The sequence below is a fragment of the Aquarana catesbeiana genome, linkage group LG05, assembly GCF_042186555.1.
Source record: "Aquarana catesbeiana isolate 2022-GZ linkage group LG05, ASM4218655v1, whole genome shotgun sequence".
In the NCBI taxonomy this organism is placed as follows: domain Eukaryota; kingdom Metazoa; phylum Chordata; class Amphibia; order Anura; family Ranidae; genus Aquarana; species Aquarana catesbeiana.
The window spans coordinates 497,505,614-497,529,275 of record NC_133328.1 but is presented as its reverse complement, the minus strand read 5'-3'; the positions used below and the strand labels follow the sequence as shown (position 1 = coordinate 497,529,275).

Sequence of the window (23,662 nt, the reverse complement as noted above, 5' to 3'; positions counted from 1 at the left end):
AATGAGAAATTAGAAATAAGTGTGTGTGTGTGTGTGTGTGGTAATTCTTTATTTGGTAATTTTGGAGGTAACAGGCTAGGAGAACCTGCCCAAACTATGTGTTAGCCACAAGGTGGCCTCAAGGCGTTCGGGGATTGTTTGTCACTAGCACTGCAAAAGTCGTTTTCTCCTCATGTGTTCAGGAATTCAGACTGCAACAAAATGCGTCCTCATTACCAAAGTAGACTTGTAACCAAAATAAAGACAAATACCGACTCTTAGCACAATAAGTGTACATTTAGCCTTTCTCTCGCATAGCTCTTCTTCTAAGCTCAGAATGTAGATCTTTTGCAGCAGATGGCTCTGCATGTTGAATACTTATGGCAGTTAGTATCATTTTCTTATGGTCTTGAATTTGAGCCTATAAGAAAGATGTTGCAAATAACCATGTGAAAAATGTAGCGCTAAAAATATAAAACAATAAACATTGAACAATATATCAAGTATTGTGTGTAAATAATAAAAACTTTGTGATAAAAATCTATCTCAAATATAATGCATATAAAATAAAACTTAATTGCGCTAGCAGTGATAATATAATTGAAAAAAATGTTTAGGACACACAATATATGTATGTAAGTCCCAATCAAAAAGTAACAATAAGTGCATAAACCTTATAACAGAAAATAGTAACCCGAAAATGGAGAGGCCCATAGACAAAAAAGACATAAGGAGAAAAGAAGAAGCTCCTCTGGTGTAATATCGTTGGGGTTTTATTGGATAAACCACAAGTGAACATTTAAAAAAAACTCCATAAAAAATTCATAAAAAGCCGGCATATACAAAGGCAGAACGCCCGTGCAAAGTAAACCTTTCAGAACACGTGATGGCAAGCACTGCGAGGCCACGCCCTACATGTTTCGTCATACGTGACGTCATCTACGTGCCCCGTTGTCTATGGGCCTCTCCATTTTCGGGTCCCCCCTCTGATGCTGGAGCTGTTGGACTATCCCGACCATCTGGAAGTCTGCGGTGTACGCTGTCAAGACCTGGTTACCAACATTTGGTCCCTGCAGAGGGCGAAATCTGCAAGCTCGTAAGACCTTGCCACAGAGGAGGTCCAACAATAGGGGTAAGCGCACACCTATTACTCTCTCTGCAATCAATGCACGTCCGATAGAAAGCTTCTTTGATCTATCAGCCCTTATGGTTTGAAGACTAGACAAATTAAATGGACTTTTATTCCTATTGGAATTATTGTTTATGGACATATTACAGGTGGTGTTGTTGTCTGAACATCGACTCTTAGCACATAACTATTTTCTGTTATAAGGTTTATGCACTTATTGTTACTTTTTGATTGGGACTTACATACATATATTGTGTGTCCTAAACATTTTTTTCAATTATATTATCACTGCTAGCGCAATTAAGTTTTATTTTATATGTTTATCACTTCATGGATATTTGAAGTTTTTTTTGCTGCTGCAATTTTTGCGAATACACATTATTTTCACGTATTGCTCACTAGCGCAGGTTGACCCCACCAGTTTCTAGTTATAATGCATATAAAACACGTATAGAATGAGTAGAAACACAGGTGAGAACATCCCAAAGGTGAAACAATCCTATGGTAAACATATATGGAGTCCACCACTCAGAAGTGGGGTACAAAGGCCTCAGCAGGCATGCAGAGCATCAGGGATAGTGTGTCCTCCACCCGAGATAAGGGGTATGCACTCTTACTGGAAATAGTGGACTCGAATGTCAGCGACGACGAGTCAATCAAGCGAGGATAGCCTGATCAGCAGGTTTCCAAAACGATCCAGGGAATCCAAACAGCTCCAAGATGAATCCAGGGAATTGTGCAGATAACCGTGAGGCTGGAACTCAGATGTTAAGGAGCCAGACTGGAAAGCCAAACTGATTACAAGATCACATTGGTTGAGTCATCAAAAAGTTCACATTCTTCACTTCTCTCAAAAGTGGTAGCGGCTACTTCTTACCCAGGAACTCACTGGGTAGGAACTAGCAGCTACCACTTTTGAGAGAAGAATGTGAACTTTTTGATAAATCAACAATGTCATCTTGTAATCAGTTTTTGGCTTTCCAGTCTGGCTGCTTAACATCTGAGTTCCTTTCAGAAACCATGAAATCAGGCTGAGACAGAAGTACAGTTAAATCACACTTGTTTAATAATAAAATTAAAAAGAATAAACGTAGTCAAAACATAGCCAAAGTTCAATAACCGGAACGGGTAGTCAGCCAAGCCAGAAGTCAGGGATAAATGTAGTGGAACAGCAAGCAGGATCAAGAGCCAGAAGGGATGTCAGCAAAGCAAGTTTTGAACAGGATCGCAGGAGATAGTTTCTGTGATGTTGACCAAGGTGAAGGCAGAGAACCTCTGGACTGGACGGCTTAAGTAGGCAGGACTGACAAGCAGGATATCATCAACAGCTGAGTAACTGTGGAGAGATAGGAGCTGGCAATTAGCCGACAGCTCAGTGGCCAGCTCAGAGAAGGAAGGGCTCCAGCCCTGAGAGTTCCAGCCTCACGGTTACCTACACGATTCCCTGGATTTGTTCTTGGAGCTCTTTGGATTCCCTGGATCATTTCAGAAGTCTGCTGATCGGGCTATCATCGCTTGATTGACTCGTTGTCGCTGACATTCGAGTTCACTGTTTCCGGTAAGAGTGTATACCCCTTATCTTGGGTGGAGGACACACTATCCGTGATGCTCTACATGCCTGCTGAGGCCTTTGTACCCCACTTCTGAGCAACAACTTTTCGTGGTGGACTCCATATATGTTTACCATAGGATTGTTTAACTTTTGGGACTTTAGCACCTGTGTTTCTACTCATTATATACATGTTCTGTTTTATATTCATTATATGAGATTGATTTTTATCACAAAGTTTTGATATATTGTTCAATGTATATTGTTTTATATTTTTAGAGCTACATTTTTCACTGATCTTTTGCATTGAAATTTTGTCACATTCTTATGTAGCAGCTGTTCATTTTTCTTCACTAATTGAGTTAGCGCAGTGATATCCCCTATCCGCAAATAACCATGTGACAAGAGATTGTGAGCAGAGAGCCTGTGACTGGCAGGTGACTGGTGAAAATCTTAAAGAGGTGGTTCACCTCTACCAAAAAACTGCCAATACAGATACGTGGCGTCTGTAGATAAAAACAAACTGTATAGCTTTGACTAAAGCTGAATGACCTTGCTATAGGAGTAGGCTCTTTCTGTACCTGACTGCAAAAATACAAGGACATTGTGAAGGACGTTGCTAAGAGAGGCCCAGCGGTTACAGCTTACCTTCACCATTACAGGAGTGCGCTCCCAAACACTGAGCTAAGAGCTACTGCATCAAAGGAAAGAAAGAGAATGTGAGGGGGTTTGAATCAGAGAAGGAGTTCACTCCGGTAAAGTTGAAGGTGAAGTTGAACAGTAACATCTAGGCATCTCTTAGCAAAGTCCTTAGCAATGTCCTGGTAGTGTTCCAGTCAGACTTCATGAGGTACGTAAATGGCCTAAAGCAAAGGCATTTCTTCCAGTTTAGTCAAAGCTGTACAGTTTATTTTTCTCTACAGATGTCCCTTATCTGCATTGGCAGTTTTTTGGTAAAGGTGAACTATTTAAAGTGGTTCCTGGGAGATCATTTTTATAATAATATAATAATATTTTTCTTCTACGCATCAAGTAACACAAATGTATGATTAGAATTATACTAAGCCATAATCTTTAGATGTTAAAAATAAATAAATAATTCACAAGACTGTATGTACCAGTTGAACACCTCTGCTTTGTTCACCAAAACGTATGTAGGGGGAATGCAATGCTAGCATTATGAGACATTTATTTAATTCACTGTCTTTATATAGTTAATGTTTGTTAGCTTGTATGAGTCAGTTTAACTGCAATTTTCTCTCATTTATGCACCATGTCAATGACTGACTCATAGTATCAGTACCGACTCCAAGCTATTACATACAAAGTTATTTCACATTCCTTTGCTACTTGTTAAACATCAGCAGAAAATTTTGGCATTTACTCCAGAGTGATGCTGAGATCTAATTAAGACACAGCTCTCATGCGTTTACACCAATATGAATGTAGGACATACGGCGCCTTGCAGCAGAGCATATTCACTTAATGCAGGAACCCTAATTTACAGTTCTGATTTTGTCGATTTAAAAGTAGACCTACAGGTGATACTCGAAAAATTAGAATATCGTGCAAAAGTTCATTTTACTAATGCAACTTAAAAGGTGAAACTAATATATGAGATAGACTCATTACATACAAAGCAAGATAGTTCAAGCCGTGATTTGTCATAATTGTGATGATTATGGCTTACAGCTCATGAAAACCCCAAATCCACAATCTCAGAAAACTAGAATATTGTGAAAAGGTGCAATATTCTAGGCTCAAAGTGTCCCACTCCAATCAGCTAATTAAGCCATAACACCCGCAAAGGTTTCCTGAGCCTTTAAATGGTCCCTCAGTCTGGTTCAGTAGAAATCACAATCATAGGAAAGACTGCTGACCTGACAGTTGTGCAGAAAACCATCATTGATGCCCTCCATAAGGAGGGAAAGTCTCAAAAGGTAATTGCAAAAGAAATTGGATGTTCCCAAAGTGCTGTATCAAAGCACATTAATAGAAAGTTAAGTGAAAGGGAAAAGTGAAAAGGGTGCACAAGCAGCAGGCATGACCTGGAGAGGATTGTCAGGAAAAGGCCATTGAAAAGTGTTGGGGACTTTCACAAGGAGTGGACTGATGCTGGAGTCAGTGCATCAAGAGCCACCACACACAGACGGATCCGGAACATGGGCTTCAAATGTCGTATTCCTCTTGTCAAGCCACTCCTGAACAACAATGTCAGAAGCGTCTTACCTGGGCTAAAGAAAAACAGACCTGGTCTGTTGCTCAGTGGTCCAAAGTCCTCTTTTCCGATGAGAGCAAATTTTGCATCTCATTTGGAAACCAAGGACCCAGAGTATGGAGGAAGAATGGAGAGGCACACGCTGCAAGATGCTTGAAGTCCAGTGTGAAGTTTCCACAGTCTGTGTTGATTTGGGGAGCCATGTCATCTGCTGGTGTTGGTCCACTGTGCTTCATTAAGTCCAGGGTCAACACAGCCGTCTACCAGGAGATTTTGGAGCACTTCATGCTTCCTTCCACAATCTCTATATACCTAATTTTCCAGCAGGACTTAGCACCTGCCCATACTGCCAAAAGCACCAAAACGTGGTTCAATGACTGTGGGATTACTGTGCTTGATTCGCCAGCAAACTCGCCTGACCTGAACCCCACAGAGAATCTATGGGGCATTGCCAAGAGAAAGATGAGAGACATGAGATCGAACAATGCAGAAGAGCTGTAGGCCGCTATTGAAGCATCCTGGTCTTCCATAACACCTCAGCAGTGCCACAGGCTGATTGCTTCAATGCCACGCCGCATTGAGGCAGCAATTGCTGCAAAAGGGGCCCAAAACACGTACTGAGTACATTTGCATGCTTATACTTTTCAGAGGTCTGATATTGTTCTATGTTTAATCTTTGTTTTATTGATTGCATGTAATATTCTAATTTTCTGAGATTGTGGATTTGGGGTTTTCATGAGCTGTAAGCCATAATCATCACAATTATGACAAATCACTGCTTGAACTATCTTGCTTTGCATGTAATGAGTCTACCTCATATATTAGTTTCACCTTTTAAGTTGCATTAGTGAAATAAATTAACTTTTGCACAATATTCTAATTTTTCGAGTATCACCTGTAAATTCAAAGTTAAGAATTGCTATGTTTTAGGGAATATTTACTAATATTAAACGCAGTATTAAAACCCACTTGGTAATTTTTACCTACAGGTAAGCCTATTATAAAATGAACCATTTAGGAGATATTCACCCTGCATGCAGCCAGTAACATTACTGGCGCATCCGCTCTGAAGGTCCAGCATACCTTGCTGGAACTTCAGAGCTTTGTGCCGGAAACGAGGGCTCCTGCGTGCACGCGTGGGAGTGATGTCATTGTGGCTCCGGCCAATCACATAGCCGAAGTGCGCGAACCTGGAAGAAAGACCGGGGAAACATGTCAGCCTTCTCAGCGGTGACAGTACAACACTGGAATGCTTCGTTCCAAGGTGAGTATTTCATAATGTGCTAGTATGCGATGCATACTAGCACATTATGCCATTGCCTTGCAGGTATTTTCTTTTTTTTACAACATCCACGGTTTACATCCGCTTTAAGCAGAACCCTGAAAATCTACCTTTTGTCCTGAATTCCTTCCGAAAAAATAGCAGTGCACTTCTTGGTATTTGAGTGTGCCAAGTTACTCCTGTGCATTCAGACTATTGTTTATCTGCAGTGTGAAATCAAAGACACTGTGCCACTGATTGCTGATCTCAGGAGATTTGGATTGAGATTTGGTGATGTCACTATTGCGCTGCTCACTGCTCTCCTCGTAAGGAAACCAAACCTTGCCTCTACCAAGATGATGGTGTAACAGGATGCGTTATCATCCACACGATTAGAATGATAGTAACTGTACATTGTAGTTTACCAAACAGATGCAAATTTAAAACCAGTAATGTTAAAAAGGGTCAGAACGGCAAAGAACATGCATACATAATAGTTGAGCTCTAGCCAGATATAAAAGAGACAAAATGAATGTATTTCTGTATTCAATAATTCATAAAAAGTCTTTTTTTTAAATGCAAGCAGTGCCAGTACCAGAATCCAGCTTGGTATCAGCCTCATGAAGCCTAAACCACATTAGAGTTTAGACTGAAGCAGGAAGAAGCAGCAAATGCAGCCAATTAGGAGTATTGCAGTACAAATAACATACTGATATGTGGTCAAAGCAGAGATATTAGTTCATCGGAGTGCTGCTTCTCCTAGTGAACAAGCTTCTGCTGCTCTATGAAGCAAATATAAAGCAAGTAGAAAATTATTAAAACCCCCCCATCAGGTTTTTTTTTTTTCTTTTTGCCATCTGTGTCCTTTTGGGAGATTTCCTCTTTACTGATTGTACACACAGGCATTGAAAAAGAGATGTGAGATAAATGCTCTCTATTCTGTTTCCCCTTTATTGCTGTTCTGATGATAATCTAAACTTTTGGATTTTCCCTTACTTTCTATTCTGAAGACACGAGTAAAGAGAGTGAATCTTCCTCGCAGGGTCACAGACAGAAATCAAAACCAGACATTGATTTTAACCATTCCCCACTCTATCCAAAACGAATAAAAATAAGAAAATCATAAAACAGAAAGAACTTGGATATTTGAGGTACCACATTAACACAAAAATATAGCTTAAAAACAGTTACATATTTTACATCCATTAAAATAACAAGTTTACAATGAAAGTTTCACGTGGGATATCTTTAAAATTGGATATTGTGACTGCAATCTCCGTTATTTTACACCTCCCCAGTTATCACTGTCCAGCTAGCATATTATGTTGACTTAAATTTTTCATATAATCAACAATATATATAATTAGAGGTAGGACAAGACTTGAATATATACAATGGCTAACTGTCCAATGAACCCAACTCCCCCAGGATAGCTGGAAATCCAGTAGTATCACCCAATACTGGTGACTAGCCAGTAGTAGTAATTGTTTTAAAAGCAAAACCAGAACACCACTCAGCGATTGTGAAAACAGAACTTCCTGCCATAAGCTCAAGATATCATTGGAAACTAAAACTAGACTTCCCCTCATCCTTGTGTATAGAGGCGATTAGTTCTATCAATATCAAGTGATATTGAAATGTCCTTCCACGTGTAATTCAAGCAGTGTTCAATGTGTAGGCAGTCACACTGGACAACTCTTTCAAACAATACCAGTTTGTTATTCAATCCACCACCTCAAGTATGCAGACGTTCAATCGCCTTAAGAGGTAGAGGGGCTACCCATGTCATTTAAGACTAAATATATATTTTTTTCTTGAATAGAATATACCTTAAAGGGAATATGTGAAGAGAGAAATATGTAAACTGCCACTGCTGAAGTCTTTGAAAATGCTAGTTTCATTCCAGTCATGCTTGAGGCACTGACCCAGGGCCATAACATGCATACTACAAGTCAGATGGAAGTCAAAACACTTGATCCGTATACTTGTTCTGGGTCATTAACTTGAAAAGTGCTGAAAAACAAAGCCAAGCAAGCAGCATTTTCAAAATTTACTTATGATTGTGCCCATTTTTCCTCTAACCACACATTTTTTTTTCTTTTAAAATGGCAGGCTAAAATGCAGTTAGTACCACAAACAGTAGAAATCTTGAAAACATACTCCTCTACTTTCCTAGAATTTTACCTGCTCTGATGTAGAACACAAGAGCTCACATATTGCATGATGTGATGTGTTATGCCCATTTGAAGCCTTATGTCGTCTCAAGGCTTCAAAAAAAGGTTGGATATTCCTTTGTAATACAGTGCTGAAACCACAGCTATTTAGTGTGGAAAGCATTAAAGTTTTACTAAACCCACAGCAGTAAAATCAGTTTTTATATGCAGTAAAAGCATACTTGTTATACTCCCTGTAGAACCTAAGGGGTTAATCCCTGCATTGTGTAAAAAGGCTATTTGAACTTGTTTACACAGATCCTCTCCTTCTTGCAGAAGTCTCCAAAACATGTCTGGATAAGACAGAGTTACTGGAGTCAGGCTGCACATGCTCAGTTTGGTGTGTATTCCTAGAGAGTTTTTTTTTTCTTTGGAGTATGCATGTGATCAGCACAGGGCCAATCAGCACTGTCCAGATAGAGGGTCGGGGGTCCTGCATCCTGATAGGTCAGCCAGTGCAGTATCAAAACTCCTCCTACAAGCTTTAACTGGACACTGATAGAAGTCACAAGACTGCTATATATTGCTGATCTGAAAAGGTATTTAGCAGTTTATATATACAAAAATGATTGCATTTCCATGTCCTGTGTACTGTGGGAGACCAGATATAGTAAATGCAGGGCCCTGATTTTAGTAACACTTTAATTGCTTTGAAAATTAGCTTTTGGAGCCATACAGAAAAAAAAATATCATGATAGCAGTTCTAAATTCCATTTTCCTATTAACAGAATACGAGACATTGGTAAACGGTGCAACTTTTCTCAGGAGTTTGTATATGCAATTAACAAATATAACTGTCCTAAAATAAAACAAAACCATTACCACATTATTTACATAATTATATATCAAGATGGGCAGCACAGTAGATAAGTAGTTAGCACTTATGCCTAGCAGTAATATGGCTGTTGGCTTGAATCCCAACCATGGCACTACCTGCCTGGAGTTTGTATGTTCTCTCTGTGCTTGCGTGGGTTTCCTCCGGGTACTCGAGTTTCCTCCCACACTCCAAAGATACGCTGGTAGGTTAATTGGCTCTTGTCTAAATTGCCCCAAGTATGTATATGGATGTATGTGAGTTAGAGACCTTAGATTGTAAGCACACTGAAGGCAGGGAATGATGTGAATGTAAAATAAATGTGTAAAGCATTGCCTAAATCAACAGTGCTATATACAGTGGGTATAGAAAAGAATCACCCCCTTTAAAATAATCACATTTTGTTGCTTTGCAGCCTGGAATGAAGACAGACACAGTTTTTGGTTTTATACAGCTGTATTTACTCTTTGCGACTTATAACATCCAAGTGAAGGATATAGCACCCAAAAAGAAATCACTGAGTTGGAAAAAGGATCACCCCCTTGTGTCAGTATTTTGTTGAACCACCTTTTGCTTTAATTACAGCCTTTAGTCTGTTGGGATATGTTTCTACTAACTTTGTACATCTAGACTTTGCAATATTTGCCCACTCTTCTTTGCAGAACTGCTCAAGATCAATTAAATTTTATGGTGACCATTTGTGGACTGCAGTCTTCAAGTCATTCCACAGATTTTCAATGGGGTTAAAGTTTGGACTCTGACTAGGCCATGCAGGACATTTACCTTTTTCTCAATCAACCACTGCATGGTAATTTTTGCTGCGTGCTTTGGGTCATTGTCATGTTGGAAGCTAAACCTTCTTCCCATTGACACCTTTCTGGCAGAGGGCAGCAGATTTTCCTCAAAAAGGTGACAGTATTTTGCCCCATCTATTTTTCCTGCTCTCCTGACAAGTGCTCCGGTTCCTGCTGCATAGAAACACCCCCATAACAGGATATTACCACCTCCATGCTTTACTGTAGGAAAGGTGTTATTTGAATGGTGAGCTGTATTGGATTTCTGCCAGATATATCGTTTGGTATTGAGGCCAGATAATTACATTTTCATTTCATCTGACCAGAACACCTTTTTCCATTTTGCCTCAGAATCTTCAAGGTGTGTTTTGGCAAAGCTCAGTTATGACTGCATGTGGCCGTTCTTGAGAAGTGGCTTTTTTCTTGCAACCCTCACATATAAGCCACATTTGTGGAGAATTGTGATATTGTTGTCACATGCACACAATGACTAGTGCTTATCATAAATCCCTGCAACTGCTTCAGAGTTGCTGTAGGCCTCTTGGTAGCCTCTTTGACCAGTTTCCTCCTGGCTCTTTAATCCAGTTTGGATTGACATCCTGATCCAGGCAGAGTGAGTGTTGTACCAAATACTCTCCACTTCTTAATAATAGACTTCTCTGTGCTTCTACGCCTTTACAATTTTTTTGTATCCATTTCCTTACTTGTGCCTGTCCACAACTTTATGCCAGAGATCTTTTGACAGTGCCTTGCCACCCATAGTTGATTGTTTGCTTCAGTTGCACTTCCAGAGACTGAAATGCTCCAGGAAAGCTCCTTTCATGATAAGCTGATCAAAGTGACCACAGCTGATCACAGAAAGTCAAATGGCTTTGTGTGCCATTGAGAAGGTGATTAGCTACACCTGATTGAGTTTACAAGTTATTTTTAGGGGGGAGTGATCCTTTTTCCAACACAGTGAGACCCCTTTCACACTGGGGTTTTCAGGCATTTTAGTGCTGGAAATAGACTCTGCTAAGCGCCTGAAAACCACCTACCATTCATTCAAGTGTGACTTATCGCAATGGGGCTGTGCCCTCGTGGGACGTTCCAAAAAGTCCTCCAAACAGCATCTTTGGAGCGGTTTGGGAGCGATGTATCTGAAATACGCCCTGCCCGTTTCTGAAATGCCTGAAAGCGCTTCCGAAGCGCCTCAACACGGGAATTTTTAACCTTCTTTGGGGTTAAAAGCATCTCGCTAGCGGCCAAAAAGCGGCGTTTAAACGAGCAGCGCTTTAGCACTTACGCGGCTGCAGCCCCAATGTGAAAGGGGTCTGAATCTGTTTTTGATTTTTTTTTTTTTCGCTGACATGTTGGTGTTATATCTATCTTTCACTTGGATGTTATAAGTTGTAATAAATAAATGAATAACAGGATCTAAGTGGATACAAAAAAATAAAAAATTAAAGCCTATGCATTTTCTTAAATTTGATAGTTGAAAAAGTGCGTGGCCTCACATAACGATATGGGAAATATCAGAATTGATAAAATGTACCATCATCCAAATTTAATTGGAATAGATGTTTGGGAGTGATGCTCCAAACCCAGACTCACCAGGGAAAAAAATGCAAGCGGACTATCTCGGTACATGTAAAAGGAAATATACAGCAGTAAGCAAAGAATATATATAAAAATAACAAGATTTATTGATACAACAAACAAAAGCAACACGAAATATGTTAAAAAAATTGCACAGATGACATGGAGTTTCAACTAGTTTCGCGGGGTTACCGCTTCATCAGGAACTACATCTGTGGATGAAATATAATACGATAAAATATGCATATATTCATGTGAGAAGTATTACAAAAACATATGACAGGGGAGAGATAAAGGAAATTATAAACAATTATATAGGGCTGCTTTACCCATGTTGCGGTGCATGCAAGGCATAAATTTGATCGTTATTGAAATTACAAATTAAATGTGACAATGTTTTATACAACTGAGCTACATTAGATAAGTAAAATGAAAATGCAATATCCTAAGCAGTTAAGAAAAAAAGGTGTAGCAAATAGTCTTATAAAATTGTTCCTAAAGTAGTTACCCTCCCATTAGTTATAGAACACAGACAAAGCACCACCCAATGACTTCAGATATGAAAAATTTGAAACTGATGATGTAATTTATGAGCCACTAACTGTGGTGATTTTCCCAGTGATTATGTAACAAATTGTTGGTCTGAGTTGCCAGTTACAGTAGTAACCGCAGCATTATTTTCAGTCAATGCACAAAGGGCCTTAGCAATAAATAAATGGATGATTACAAGCCAGCTGCTTTACAAACAGTATGTATCAATTTTAAAAATTCACTTCCAGTTTAATCCTTCTTTATTCACATACAAAGAATTTAATAAAATATTCTAAAAATCGTGTTATGTTGTTATCTTCTTATTGCCTCCCTTTAACTTAAATTGGCAGCTTTAATTTGGTTAGAGTAACAGAACATGAAAAACCGCCAGCAATCAAAGTAGCCAGGGTAAACAGCCTGTGTACCAAATGGGAAAATACCTTGAAAAGTTGTAACAGCATAATCTATTACATGATAAATACATAGCTATGGAGGGACTACACACAAAGGGAAACTTAAAACACTGAGTGCAATTTATCACTACCAATATTATATGCATTTAGGCAGTTTTTGGTTTCAATAGTTTTTGGTGCATGCACTGGGACTGTCGAGTATTACGTTTCTGTTAACATTTTTAATTTTATTTTGCTTATTGAAAGGGGAAGATATCATTTGCATATGCTCATGCAGAAGTCTTTTGAAGTATCACACATACTGATTTAATCAAAAGCATAGTTAAAAAAGCAGTGCTGACCATAATTCTTTTAAGCTTGGAAGGGCCCAACACTATTTCACATGTTCTATTTCAACGTGGCAATATAGCTCTAACAGAAGGAAATTGTTTTTTAAAGAGGATGCTGCATTACACTTTCATACAGCATCTTAACTTCTCTTCGTCATGTGCTTTAAACCAACTGATTAATCAACATCTTACAGTGTACTAAATGAAATAAAGACTCCAATGAAAGCCTGCAGTAAAATGTTCTAGAATATAATAAGTTTGGTGTTCATTTGTACATAGTCTTCTGACAAATAAGAAAATAGTTTTCAGGATGTCAGAACAAATTATTTGATTTACACCCTGCCCTAACAGCTAAAACAACTATTGCTAATAACTGGTATCATTACACCAAATATGTTTTTAAATATATCTTTACATCTAAAGTCAAAACTTTTTTGAAATTAAGTAGGAAATGTTTAAAACCCCTAACAGGTTACAACCTCAGTCTTCTTTGTATATGGTGGACTTGTGCTCACGTTACATTTTTGGGTGGGATATACCAGATGATTTACACCCTTCTGCGAAGAGGTATCCAGAAAAACCCTAAATATGCCCTAATAAACATGAAACCTGGGAATTATAGGAAACCCTATTTTTGCCTTCTTACGTTACTTTTCACAGCAGTAAAACAAGTCCCTGCTAAAGCTTGGTGTTCCCCCACCTCATGGGAGGCACAAGTGGAGAGTAAAATGGCATGGATTCTCTTAAATGAAAAGATGTCAGTAAATCTCATTGATAAGATGCATATGTTTTAATGGGTCTGGCCCTCCTGGATCAAACACTACCTAGCTAAGGACTTTGACCACTTGTTACTGACCATGTGATTATCCCTGTTTAAATGCTAGTTTATTCAAATTGGTCATTGAGTTGCTCACATCACCACCCACTGACCTTCCTTCCCACACCCACCTTGCCACCTTATCGTCCCTCTCTTTTTTCCTTCCTTTTGATGGATCACTAGGCCCCAGTTACAGCATCAATAGCATTTCTGATGGTTGGCACCTAGTTTATGGAACACCGAACAGTTTTTTCAGCCCTAGACTGGCATTCCTTATTATTTGAGTCCTGTACATGTCACCTTTTTGACTAGAGTTAGGACCCATTAGGTCCTGTTGGGGCAATTTTCATCCACTTAATTTCCTGTTACTTATTGTCACAGTGAGTGAGTTGTCCCATTGGTGGCACCGTCAGAACATTCTTGGAACATTCTTTATAGCCATCATTAAATTCAAAAGCCAATTTGTTTTCATATTCTCTATTAAAATCTAATCCCAGATGTATTAAACAGGTTTCATTATTAGAATACCACCAGCAATAAGAAAATCAAACCAATGCTCCAAAAACAAACATTTTCATACACAATTCTACTACTCTAGGGCCATCTTTACCCTTGTTTGATGCGGAGGCTCCCCCCCCCCTTTCTGACTTTAACTTTAAGCTATTACTTAGGTTCCTATTGGTTTGTTCCCTCAGTTGAACCTGGACTATGTTTAACTCTAGTTTGATGATATCCACATTTTGTTCCCATTATTGATCTTTTATTGATTTAGTTAAAAGTGTTCTCCACCCTTCTGTTACAAGCAGGGAATCTATAGTTCTTCATACCCAACACACAAAAACACACCTCCCCACCCAGCCGCTTCCCATCCCTCCCTGAATCATACATTTCGCTATCTAGAATACATCATAAAAGCAGCCCTCCAAATCTGCCTAGGTCCCACACTACTCCATAAAATCCTGGGTCTCTATTATAACCCCCTATTGCATGTGTATAAATAAATGGAGCACTCTGACAAATTTCCAATACATAGTGGAACCATGCAAGGATGTCCCCTCCCAACCCTATATCATTGGTGTAGAAAACCTAGCCAATGCCATCCACAACAACCCCAATATAAAAAGCTATACATATGGGTGAACAAACTGTCTCTGTTGGTAGATGATTCACACACACACACACACACACATCCCATTAGTCCTTAATCAATTTGAAGGATCTTATTTGGTCATTTTAAAGTGAACTTTTCCAAAGGAGAAATACCTAACATGTCTCTTTTGCCTTACAATTAAGCCAAAATGCAAGCTGAGCTTTCTTTCTGAATATGCTCGCATTCGTTTAAAAATCATTGGGGTTTTCATCCAATTGAACCTCTCAAAACTCTTTGCACCTACAATTTCAGTCTCTACTGCACAGCATAAGGCATGACTTTCATAACTAAAATTTGCTAGAATCCCCAACCAACCAAACCATCCAACCATAGCTGAATGGATACAGGAACTGGACAAGAGAATGCTTGTGGTGAGGTTGGTGGCAGAAGGTAAAAACTGTTTTGACTGCTTCTTACATACTAGGTGCCTTATACTACCCTACATTTTAAGCATTGAGAGAGTCAATTCAGAACATGGGTTAGCGACCTTCATCCATGCATCTTTTCAACCATTGTGTAAAACACAATAAGACAATATTTTCAACTGACTTAGATATTCTTTTTGTTTCTTATTAACTAGTTTTCTGTTTTGTAAAATTCTAATAATCATAAATTACAGAAGAAAAAACACTGGTCCGTCTGCAATAAAGCATTAAGCGAACAAGCCAAACAAACTCCACATTATGTATGTCATGTTGTGGAAAAATAATATAACCTTAAATACAATAGTAGTAGCTACCATGGCAATGTGCTTTTTAAGAAAAAAAAAGTGACTTGTGAAAAAAGTCCATTTTGCAATGAATTTACACACCTAGAATGTAGAAATAAAGTGTAATTACAGTTTACAATTATGTAACTGACTCACACTTTAACAGAGCTTTGAAGCCACATTTACGGACTTGTTTCCAAAGTAACAATGTATACTGAGGTTACATGCTATATGAGTATGGTCATGGAGAAAATGTTCTCACATTTTTCTAGTATTGTGGGAGAAAGCTGGGTATCTAGTAAAGTTTTTAGATGACAACTCCACCCAACTAAAATGCAATCTAGGCTGAAACTGAATTGTATTCATGAGAAAAGTCACTAATCGTCCTTGTTTGTCCTAGAGCTGTTACCTATGGAAAAATCATAACTGGCTGCAGACTGCAAAAGAAAAAGAAATGTTTCATGCAGGACCTTCACCCCCCCCCCCTAAAATGTAAAAGGTGACACCAACACCCTGAAAGGTAAAAATAACACCCCACACATCCCCCCCCCAGTCCCTGCTGCATTTACCTTCATGGGTGGCTGACAATGCCCATGCAGCTGGTGGAGCAGTCTAGGAATTTGAAAGCCCCACTCTTCTTCCATCTTTCCTTAGAGCTTCCAAGATAATCAGAGTGATTCCAATTGGTCAAAGTAGTCACAGTGCACCGGCTGCATGGGCAGTGACAGCTAATTTCCCACAAAGGTAAGTGCAGCGGGGTTGGGTAGGCAGAGGTTATTGGCTTACCTTTTACTTTTTAGTGAAAAGGTGAACTTGCACTTTAAGCTCTTTACATACTTACTTTGAGGAGAAAAATAAATTCCCCAAAATACTTATTTTGTATGGATAGCCATATTAAAAAAAAAAATTATATATATATATAGATATATATATAATAATATATTTAAAGCTACATGCCCAAAAGTATAAGCCCTGTATTAGTTTGTACCACGCCTGAATTAATATGTTTATTTATTGAGGAAGATCGATCTGCTGGCTTTCTTTTATCTACATATTTGCTCGGGTGCTAAGAGGACACTATAAGCCAGTGCACTGACTATTCACCACCTCAAGGAAATACTACAAATATTTTCTACTATATTAAATACTTCTCTTGCCAGACTTAGCTCTGCACTGCTAGCATTTCTCACCTAAGCGAGAATGGCGTTTCCCCATCCCTGTCCAAAGCCTACTGGGATACTTGCGTCACGCATGGCAGGAGACTTTGGGGAAACCTTCAGCACACTGCTCTTGTGCTGGGACATGTCCAGTACACAGCACATGCGTAGCATTGTGTCATCAGGTGGCTGGGTGCAAAAAAAAATCCAGATGAGACAGACCATTGAGGTTAAAAGAGGGACTGGACGTGCAGTGGATTAGGATTTGCTGAGTATAAGTATTTTTTTTTAAGGACAACAGCTGCACAGGTAATAGGGAAAGAATGAAAAAAAAACTGTGATGATGTTAGTCAACCACCAGAAAAAGCTCTAAAGTTATGTTGCACAAACCATGTATGACTATTGCTTTCTTTGTCAGCAGATCGGCCTGTACATTTTCAGCTCATTGGCAAATAAATATAGAGCAACTGAGAATTTCCAGAGCAGGGTGAGACTGAGTATTACTGAATTTTAACCACTTCAGCCCCAGAAGGATTTATCCCCTTCCTGACCAGGTCATTTTTGCGATACGGCACTGCGTCGCTTTAACTGACAATTGCGCAGTCATGCAATGTTGTACCCAAACAAAATTGATGTCCTTTTTTTCCCACAAATAGAGCTTTCTTTTGGTAGTATTTGATCACCTCTGTGTTTTTTTTTTTTTTTTATAAATCTTTTTATTACATTTCATAATTACAAACAAAACATAAAAAGACACAAAAAACCATCATACACATTGAACCAAAGATATAATAATACAATTTCCAAAATCTGATATAAGGATTAATAATCCAAAAGGGAAGAAAAATAAAAAAAATATAAATAAAAAAAAAATTAAAGTATGCATTAATTCCTTCTTTCGCCAATAGCCCCAAATATTTCTCATTTGGGAACGCAATAGCTCCCATTGGGCGTTCTATACTGTATACGGCTTGTCCAGCCACTTTGCCCACACTTTATCGTACTTACTAGGGCAACCCCTATTCATACAGGTATCTCTATACAATGGAAGGTTATTATTTACCAATTGCTTCCAATATGAGAGCGTGGGGGGACGAGGTTTCTTCCAGTGCCACGCAATAGCTTTTCTTGCGTAAAATAATGCTATTTTGGCAAACACCCGCTCAGACACTGTTGAAAAATAGTCTCTATCAAACCCAATAGACAAACAGGCATTGAGACCGGTAGAGGGGCAGAAGTGATAGAGTTCAATAAATCCACCGCTTCCACCCAAAAAATAACTATATATGGGCAAGTCCAAAAGATATGTGTAAAATCCTCCTGAATTGCTCCACATCGCCAACACTCTGAAGAATGCAGAGGATTTATCTTTTTAAGTCTGTTTGGCGTAATATATGCTCTATGTACCAGTTTGTATTGGATCATGCGATCTCCCAAAGATATCAAAGATCGCAGAGGAAAACCCCACACACCTCTCCAATCCTCCACATCTAAGTCTGGTATATCTTGCGCCCACCTAGCTCTGAGAACCTCTAATGGCAGGATAGAAATTAATATAAATGTGAGAGATCTGTGATTTTAATTTTGTGTGCTTTACCCAAAAAACAGCGACAATTTTGAAAAAATGTGAAAAAAAAAAATTATTTTTTACTTTCTGCTAGAATACATATGCAAAAAAATATACATAAAAAAACAAAATGTATTCATCAGTTTAGGCCAATACGTAAAAAAAAAAAATATATAAATAAATAAATAAATAAATAAATAAATAAATCACAATAAGCATATATTGATTGGTTTGCGCAAAACTTATAGCATGTACAAAATAGGGGAAAGATTTAGGGACTTTTAATTTTTTTTTGTTTTTACTGGTAATGGCGGCGATCTACGATTTTTAACGGGACTGCGACACTGCGGCAGACAAATCTGACCCTAAGTGACACTTTTTGGGGACCAGTAACGCAAATAAAGTGATCAGTGCTACAAAAGAAAAAAAAAAAAAAGCACTGATCACTGTATAAATGGCATTGGCAGGGAAGGGGTTAACACTAGGGGGCGATCAAGGGGTTAACTGTGTTCCCTGGGAGGTTTTTTTTTTTTTTTTTATTATTCTCTTTTATTATGTAAACAAAGATACACAAATACATATTAAAATAAAGCACTTTGCTATGTCAACATTCCTTATTGAATACATTGCTTACAATATACAGTTATTTTCTCTATTCCCCCCACCCTCCAAAAAATAAAAAAAGGAAACCCCCCTCTCCTCCCCCTCCCCCTGGGCCCCTAAAACTCTATCAAATCCCTCCAACCCTCTGATTTTTTTAAAGTCCATCCATTTTCCCCATATGTTCCAATATATCTCTAATGAATCCTCTACTGTATGGATTGTTTCCTCTATGGCTCTCACCATTTCCACTTTTACTACCAACTCCTTCATATTAGGCGCTTCTTGGGTTCTCCATAAGCTCGGGATCAGACCTTTAGCTGCATTTAGAAGGTATGGGACTAAGGTATTCTTGTATTGGGCACATATCGTGAACACAGACATTCCCAGGGATCATTCTAAATCCGTTCTCCCATTATTTGGTGGATTGCTGCTATAATTCTACCCCAGTAAGGTTGTATCTTTGTACATTCCCACCACAGATGCGCAAAGGTCCCCAGGGCATTACATCCCCTCCAGCAAGTTGGGGGGGGCCTTGTTCCCCGAGCCCCTGGGAGGTGTTTTTAACTGTATGGGGGATGGGCTGCCTGGGAGAAGAGAGAGATCGCTGTTCCTGATCACTAGGAACAGTTGATCTCTCTCTTCTCCCGTTAGAAAGGGGATCTGTTTGTTTACATTGACAGATCCCCGTTCTGGCTCTCTTTCTCGTGACTGCAGGTGGCCGGTGGACGTCGAGTCCGCTGGACCCGTGGGCGAACTCGCGCCCGCAGTACCACATGCACAGACCAGCGTACGGGTACGCAGTATATATGCGGAAGGCGGTCAGCAACAGAGTACAGGCACTCATTTTACATTTTTTACATACAGTAGCTATAGCTGCAAAAGGGACCAGCATGAAGTGATCTAGCAGGACTTCATTTTCTGACTAAAGTTTAACTTTAAATACCCTGGAAAAAAAACGACATATCAATGCACACCTATAGCAGCCCACATCGCACCCAATCTGTAGCACATCACAACAAACATACTGTAAGTTGTAGTGTGCTGTGTTAAAAAAAAAATGCCGCAAATACCTTTTTTTCTGTTCTAGAAACCCCTTCCCGCCGAGCGTACGCAGATGTGCAGCCTCGGCTTTCGGGGGTTATCCCGGGATGATGCCTGTTTTGTAGAGCGGGCGATCGGCTTTCCAGGGATAACAAGCGATGCGGCTAAAAGCCGCTTGGCTGTTATTCCGGAGGAGCGGGACGTCCCGCCACCCGCCGCTCTGAACGAGCTCCCGTCCAACCGGGAGTCCCGATCATCGATCTGCCTCTTTTCCGGCAGCTAGGGATAGACTGGCACAAAGCCGGGAAAGGCTTTGTTCCAGTCTCCTGATTGTAAACACAGAAGCGACGTCATGATGTCACTTCCTGTTTACTCGGCTGCCAATGGCGCCGGTTTAAAAAAAATATACAGTATTCAGAATCGCTGAAAATGGCGATCTGAATACTTTGAAGTGCAAAGGAGGGATCCCTCCATAAAGAGTACCTGTCACCACCTATTACTGTCACAAGGGATGTTTACATTCCTTGTGACAGCAATAAAAGTGATAAAACAATTTTTTTAAAACACAATTTACTAATATAAAAATAAATAAAATAAATAAGAAAAAAAAAAAAAACATTTTTTAAAGCGCCCCCGTCCCCAAGCAGCAAAGAAAACGCATACGGAAGTCGTGCCCGCATATGTAAATGGTGTTCAAATCACACGTGAGGTATCTCCGCGATCGTCAGAGCGAGAGCAATAATTCAGCACTAGACCTCCTCTGTAACTCTAATCTGGTAACCGTAAAAAAAAAAAAAAAAAATATTAAAGCGTCGCCTATGGAAATTCTTAGGTACCGTAGTTTGTCGCCATTCCACAAGTGCATGCAATTCTAAAGTGTGACATGTTTGGTATCTAGTTACTCGGCGTAACATCATCTGTCACATTATACAATAAAATTAGGCTAACTTCACTGTTTAGTTTTTTTAAAATTCAGTGTCCCTTTTCCCAAAAAGTTGCGTTTAAAACACCGCTGCACAAATACCGCGTGACATAAAATATTGCAACAATCGCCATTTTATTCTCTAGATTCTCTGCTAAAAAAAAAAATATAAATATATATATATATATATATATATATATATATATATATATATATATATATATAATGTTTGGAGGCTCTAGGTAATTTTCGAGCAAAAAATACAGATTTTACATTGTAAACACCATATGTCAGAAATAGGCTTAGTCATGAAATGGTTAAAGTTAACAGAAAAACACTTAAAGGTGTTGTAAGCCCTAAGGGTTTTTCAACTTAATACATTCTATGCATTAAGGTGAAAAACATCCTGTGCTGCAGCTGCCCCCCAAAGCCCCCCTTTTACTTACCTGAACCCGGTCTTTCCAGCGACGAGGATGAGCACACCAGCTCTAGCCAGTGTCTCGGGTCCTCATTGGATAGATTGATAGCAAGCAAGAGCCATTGGCTCCCGCTACTGTCAATCAAATCCAATGAGGCCGGAGCCGGGTCGGGGCCGAGTCCTGCCGTCTGTGTCAATGGACGCAAAAGCAGGACACAGGAGCATGCCCGCACGAGTGCCCCCAAAGAAAGCATTTCTCTGTGGGGGCACTCGAGAAGAGGAGGAGCGAGGAGCGCCGCAGAGGGACCCCAGAAGAGGAGGATCTGGGTCACTCTGTACAAAACCCTTGCACAGCGGAGGCAAGTATGACATGTTTGTTATTAAAAAACAAAAACAAAAAAGGAGACTTTACAACCCCTTTATTTTAACTCATTTTGTGGGCTGCATTGCTTAATAGTGCAGGCATTTTTATGCAGTACACACCAACACACTTGCTTTGATCAATCAGTCTGAAAGAGTTAAAACCTTCGGTGCAATGTTAGTTGACATTGTTAAACAAGCTTTACATAAGGGTTTCTAATTGGTAAGCAAAGGAGACCTTTGTCTCAGCCATAATAAGCATATTAAACTCAACTGAGGTTCTGACTCTTTCACATGCCAACATTTTGCCTGGAATTGGGCTTCAAAATACCACAACTTGCCATATCCAAAAATAAAAGCCATTCTTATGCTTTTTATGGCAGAGACAAAGTCTCCTTTGCTTACTAATTAGAAACCCTTATGTGAAGCTTGGTTAATGTTAAAGCGGATCTTTGCTGCATCTGCGCACCACAAACCAAAAACGCTATTTAATTCATTTTTCAAATTCAAAGCAAACTCCCCCGTCTATCCATGTCTCCATGCTTTATTTTGCTAAGAAATCACTTTGAAAAACACCCCCTAGCATTTCTGGCCATGGTCATCTTGAGTAAGGCCAGATGATTCATGTAACATTTACTTCCTGAAAACCATCTGCCCTTAGCTCAAGCATGCAGGTGTTTCATCAGATTCTGCGACATATCTGAATTTGTAACGGAAGTGACGTTTCGTCGCCGCCATCTTGCTACACCCCGCAGGCTGGGGGAAGGGAGCGAAACAGTGGGACTTCACTTTTTGAGTGAAGTTCCACTTTAACCACTTCAATACAGGGCCCTTTTCCCCCCTTCCTGCCCAGGTCCATTTTCAGCGCTGTCACACTTTGAATGACAATTGCGCGGTCATGCAACACTATACTCAAACTAAATTTTCTTCCCACAAATAGAGCTTTCTTTTGGTGGTATTTGATCACCACTGGGGTTTTTATTTTTTGCTAAAGCAACTAAAAAAGACCAAAATTTTGGAAAAAAAAATATGTTTTTCTTTATTTGTTATAAAATGTATTTTTCTCCTTCATTGACGGGCACTGATGAGGAGGCACTAATACGTAGAATTGATGGGCACTGACAGGCAGCACTGATGAGCACTAACAGATGGCTCTGATGGGCAGCACTGATGATGAGGTACCGACAGTCATTACTGATGGGCACTGATTGGCATCTGTGAAGGGCACTGACAGACATTACTGATGGGCACTGATTGGCATCTGTGAAGGGCACCGATTGGCACTTTGGTGGGCACTGACTGGTAGCTGATGGGCAGATGTGGTGGACACCTCTGATGGGGGCTGAGCTGATAATCAATCTGCTGATTATCAGTGCAGACCCCCCCCTCTGACAGCGTGAACTGAGGAAAGCCATTCACCGTCACTTCCTGGTTACATGCTGTGATTGGTCAAAGCTGATCACGTGGTAAAAAGCCTACGGCTCTTTACCATGATTGGAATTGCGGTGTGTCAGAGTGACACACCACCGATCGCCGTGCTGCACGCCCGCGGCTTATCCTGCTGAATGTCATATGACATCCAGTCAGGATAACAACCACATGCGCACGTCATTCTGTTATATGGTGGACAGGAAGTGGTTAAGTATACCTACTTTTTTTTTTTTAACCAGAGTTTAGCGTCACTTTAAGGCTAGTTCAGTTTGGCGTGGAGTTTTGATACTGTAGTACCGGTTTCCATGTAATAATAAGACTCATCTTTCTATTTTTATCAGAAGAACAATATGTTCTTGCAGCTAAAAGAGTCACGCAAGTAAAAGTAAACATACAAAAAACGGGAGCATCTCCCAAACTCTGTGCTGGACAAAGACAGATTTTTTCCACAGAATTTTGATTTATCTTTCTTTGCAGTGCATGAGGTCTGGCTTAGCGTACAGTCCTGCGCTCCTTCTATCTCGCAGAGACATTCCAGATGTTTCATGTTCACTGGATTTTTCTGTTTCCTCTAAAAGTGAAGTAAACCACCCACTGAAAGAATGTGAGAGAAAATGGCTTACAGGAAGGTGAGTGGAGCGAGACATCTCAAGGCACAGCGGGACTAAAACTTTGCTCA

At 39.6% G+C, this 23,662-nt stretch overlaps 1 protein-coding gene and 1 long non-coding RNA gene across 3 annotated transcripts in view; one reads left to right on the top strand and one right to left on the bottom strand.

Annotated features, from left to right (window-relative positions):
• Positions 1 to 23,662, top strand: part of LOC141145152 (uncharacterized) — a 195,521-nt gene that overhangs the window by 35,331 nt on the left and 136,528 nt on the right. The gene's annotated exons all lie outside the window — the stretch shown is intronic.
• Positions 1 to 23,662, bottom strand: part of MAPRE2 (microtubule associated protein RP/EB family member 2) — a 337,172-nt gene that overhangs the window by 231,141 nt on the left and 82,369 nt on the right. The gene's annotated exons all lie outside the window — the stretch shown is intronic.